Source organism: Callionymus lyra, unplaced genomic scaffold (assembly GCF_982586985.1).
Source record: "Callionymus lyra unplaced genomic scaffold, fCalLyr1.hap1.1 HAP1_SCAFFOLD_210, whole genome shotgun sequence".
NCBI lineage: Eukaryota > Metazoa > Chordata > Actinopteri > Syngnathiformes > Callionymidae > Callionymus > Callionymus lyra.
Window position 1 is genome coordinate 73935 of NW_028258651.1, and position 4789 is coordinate 78723.

Consider the following 4789-nt stretch of genomic DNA (forward strand, 5'->3'; position numbering starts at 1 on the left):
GAGAACCAGGGGGCCTGGGGAGCCTCCTCCTGCGGGCATGGAGAACCAGGGGGCCTGGGGAGCCTCCTCCTGCGGGGATGGAGAACCAGGGCGCCTGGGGAGCCTCCTCCTGCGGGGATGGAGAACCAGGGGCCTGGGGAGCCTCCTCCTGCGGGGATGGAGAACCAAGGGGCCTGGGGAGCCTCCTCCTGCGGGCATGGAGAACATGGGGGCCTGGGGAGCCTCCTCCTGCGGGGATGGAGAACCAGGGGGCCTGGGGAGCCTCCTCCTGCGGGGATGGGGAACCAGGGGGCCTGGGGAGCCTCCTCCTGCGGTGATGGGGAACCATGGGGCCTGGGGAGCCTCCTCCTGCGGGGATGGAGAACCAGGGGGCCTGGGGAGCCTCCTCCTGCGGGGATGGAGAACCAGGGCGCCTGGGGAGCCTACTCCTGCGGGGATGGAGAACCAAGGGGCCTGGGGAGCCTCCTCCTGCGGGCATGGAGAACATGGGGGCCTGGGGAGCCTCCTCCTGCGGGGATGGAGAACCAGGGGGCCTGGGGAGCCTCCTCCTGCGGGGATGGAGAACCAGGGGGCCTGGGGAGCCTCCTCCTGCGGGCATGGAGAACCAGGGGGCCTGGGGAGCCTCCTCCTGCGGGGATGGGGAACCAGGGGCCTGGGGAGCCTCCTCCTGCGGGCATGGAGAACCAGGGGGCCTGGGGAGCCTCCTCCTGCGGGGATGGGGAACCAGGGGGCCTGGGGAGCCTCCTCCTGCACCAGGGGGCCTGGGGAGCCTCCTCCTGCGGGGATGGGGAACCAGGGGGCCTGGGGAGCCTCCTCCTGCGGTGATGGGGAACCATGGGGCCTGGGGAGCCTCCTCCTGCGGGGATGGGGAACCAGGGGGCCTGGGGAGCCTCCTCCTGCGGGGATGGGGAACCAGGGGCCTGGGGAGCCTCCTCCTGCACCAGGGGGCCTGGGGAGCCTCCTCCTGCGGGGATGGGGAACCAGGGGGCCTGGGGAGCCTCCTCCTGCGGGGATGGGGAACCAGGGGCCTGGGGAACATTTTCAACACTTTGGGGCATTTCACAAGCGCTTCCCTCGCTTACGGCCACACCACCCTGAATGAGCCCGATCTCGTCTGATCTCGGAAGCCAAGCAGGGTCGGGCCCAGTTAGTACTTGGATGGGAGACCGCCTGGGAATACTGGGTGCTGTAAGCATTTTTTTTTGCCATTATTTGTGGGTAGAAAAGTGAGAAAAGTGACCTAAAATAGAACCGGGACTAGGCGGCAGTTCCCCCCACCAGGCGGCGGCATTTGGGGCATTATTTGTGGGTAAGAAAGTGAGAAAAGTGACCTAAAATAGAACCGGGACTAGGCGGCAGTTCCCCCCACCAGGCGGCGGCATTTGGGGCATTATTTGTGGGTCAGAAAGTGAGAAAAGTGACCTAAAATAGAACCGGGACTAGGCGGCAGTTCCCCCCACCAGGCGGCGGCATTTGGGGCATTATTTGTGGGTCAGAAAGTGAGAAAAGTGACCTAAAATAGAACCGGGACTAGGCGGCAGTTCCCCCCACCAGGCGGCGGCATTTGGGGCATTATTTGTGGGTCAGAAAGTGAGAAAAGTGACCTAAAATAGAACCGGGACTAGGCGGCAGTTCCCCCCACCAGGCGGCGGCATTTGGGGCATTATTTGTGGGTCAGAAAGTGAGAAAAGTGACCTAAAATAGAACCGGGACTAGGCGGCAGTTCCCCCCACCAGGCGGCGGCATTTGGGGCATTATTTGTGGGTCAGAAAGTGAGAAAAGTGACCTAAAATAGAACCGGGACTAGGCGGCAGTTCCCCCCACCAGGCGGCGGCATTTGGGGCATTATTTGTGGGTCAGAAAGTGAGAAAAGTGACCTAAAATAGAACCGGGACTAGGCGGCAGTTCCCCCCACCAGGCGGCGGCATTTGGGGCATTATTTGTGGGTCAGAAAGTGAGAAAAGTGACCTAAAATAGAACCGGGACTAGGCGGCAGTTCCCCCCACCAGGCGGCGGCATTTGGGGCATTATTTGTGGGTCAGAAAGTGAGAAAAGTGACCTAAAATAGAACCGGGACTAGGCGGCAGTTCCCCCCACCAGGCGGCGGCATTTGGGGCATTATTTGTGGGTCAGAAAGTGAGAAAAGTGACCTAAAATAGAACCGGGACTAGGCGGCAGTTCCCCCCACCAGGCGGCGGCATTTGGGGCATTATTTGTGGGTCAGAAAGTGAGAAAAGTGACCTAAAATAGAACCGGGACTAGGCGGCAGTTCCCCCCACCAGGCGGCGGCATTTGGGGCATTATTTGTGGGTCAGAAAGTGAGAAAAGTGACCTAAAATAGAACCGGGACTAGGCGGCAGTTCCCCCACCAGGTGGCGGCATTTGGGGACCCGTAGTGTGGGCAGAAAACTCACCAAAGTGACTTAAAATAGAACCGGTGCAGGCGGCATGTTCCCCCACCAGATGGCGGCATTTGGGGACCCGTAGTGTGGGCAGAAAACTCACCAAAGTGACTTAAAATAGAACCGGTGCAGGCGGCATGTTCCCCCACCAGATGGCGGCATTTGGGGACCCGTAGTGTGGGTAGAAAACTCACCAAAGTGACTTAAAATAGAACCGGTGCAGGCGGCATGTTCCCCCACCAGATGGCGGCATTTGGGGACCCGTAGTGTGGGTAGAAAACTCACCAAAGTGACTTAAAATAGAACCGGTGCAGGCGGCATGTTCCCCCACCAGATGGCGGCATTTGGGGAGCCGTAGTGTGGGCAGAAAACTCACCAAAGTGACTTAAAATAGAACCGGTGCAGGCGGCATGTTCCCCCACCAGATGGCGGCATTTGGGGAGCCGTAGTGTGGGCAGAAAACTCACCAAAGTGACTTAAAATAGAACCGGTGCAGGCGGCATGTTCCCCCACCAGATGGCGGCATTTGGGGACCCGTAGTGTGGGCAGAAAACTCACCAAAGTGACTTAAAATAGAACCGGTGCAGGCGGCATGTTCCCCCACCAGATGGCGGCATTTGGGGAGCCGTAGTGTGGGCAGAAAACGCACCAAAGTGACTTAAAATAGAACCGGTGCAGGCGGCATGTTCCCCCACCAGATGGCGGCATTTGGGGACCCGTAGTGTGGGCAGAAAACTCACCAAAGTGACTTAAAATAGAACCGGTGCAGGCGGCATGTTCCCCCACCAGATGGCGGCATTTGGGGACCTGCAGTGTGGGTAGAAAACTCACCAAAGTGTCCTAAAATAGAACCGGGACCAGGGGGCCTCTTCCCCCACCAGGTGGCGGGCTTGGGGGGCTTGGTTTCCGGGTAGAAAACTCACCAAAGTGTCCTAAAATAGAACCGGGACCAGGGGGCATGCTCCCCCACCAGGCGGCGGGCTTGGGGGGCTTGGTTTGCGGGTAGAAAACTCACCAAAGTGTCCTAAAATAGAACCAGGACCAGGGGGCATGTTCCCCCACCAGGCGGCGGGCTTGGGGGGCTTGGTTTGCGGGTAGAAAACTCACCAAAGTGTCCTAAAATAGAACCGGGACCAGGGGGCCTCTTCCCCCACCAGGCGGCGGGCTTGGGGGGCTTGGTTTGCGGGTAGAAAACTCACCAAAGTGACCTAAAATAGAACCGGGCTAGGCGGCATGTTCCCCCACCAGGCGGCGGGCTTGGGGGGCTTGGTTTGCGGGTAGAAAACTCACCAAAGTGTCCTAAAATAGAACCGGGACCAGGGGGCATGTTCCCCCACCAGGCGGCGGGCTTGGGGGGCTTGGTTTGCGGGTAGAAAACTCACCAAAGTGTCCTAAAATAGAACCGGGACCAGGGGGCATCTTCCCCCACCAGGCGGCGGGCTTGGGGGGCTTGGTTTGCGGGTAGAAAACTCACCAAAGTGTCCTAAAATAGAACCGGGACCAGGGGGCATCTTCCCCCACCAGGCGGCGGGCTTGGGGGGCTTGGTTTGCGGGTAGAAAACTCACCAAAGTGTCCTAAAATAGAACCGGGACCAGGGGGCCTCTTCCCCCACCAGGCGGCGGGCTTGGGGGGCTTGGTTTGCGGGTAGAAAACTCACCAAAGTGACCTAAAATAGAACCGGGCCAGGCGGCATGCTCCCCCACCAGGCGGCGGGCTTGGGGGGCTTGGTTTGCGGGTAGAAAACTCACCAAAGTATCGGCAAAATAGAACCAGGGAAGGGGGGGATGTCGGTCACAAGGTGCCCGAGTCAGAGAACCAGGAAAACGGACATAAATCCAGAAAACCTCGGTGTCTGACTGCTCCTCAAAAAGTGGTCTTTTTGATGTCACGAGCGCAACCACCTAGAGGTTAATGGGGAGGGATGGTGTGAGCGCAAACGGATTTTTCCTAAGTGTGACTGCTCCTCAAAAAGTGGTCTTTTTGATGTCACGAGCGCAACCACCTAGAGGTTAATGGGGAGGGATGGTGTGAGCGCAAACGGATTTTTCCTAAGTGTGACTGCTCCTCAAAAAGTGGTCTTTTTGATGTCACGAGCGCAACCACCTAGAGGTTAATAGGGAGCGAGTACAACAGGGGAGGGAGTGAATGGGCTCGGACTGTGGCCGAGCCTGGTGCCTCAAAATCGGACAAGGTTGGACTGGAAGCCCGCTGAGAACTCTGGTTCTTTTGCCAGACGAAACGAATTTTTTCCGAGTGTGACTGCTCTGCAAAAAGTGGTCTTTTTGATGTCACGAGCGCAACCACCTAGAGGTTAATGGGGAGGGAGTGGAAAAAACGACAAAGTGTTGAGCTCCGGACCGGGATGGCGGGCGACTCGAGCGGTCAT

General features: G+C 58.8%; 1 non-coding gene across 1 annotated transcript; it reads left to right on the forward strand.

The window, feature by feature from the left end:
• Positions 1-1076: 1076 nt before the first annotated feature.
• Positions 1077-1195, forward strand: LOC148058054 (5S ribosomal RNA). Its single transcript, XR_015710204.1, has one exon. It is a non-coding gene; the product is annotated as a 5S ribosomal RNA (ribosomal RNA).
• Positions 1196-4789: the final 3594 nt, after the last annotated feature.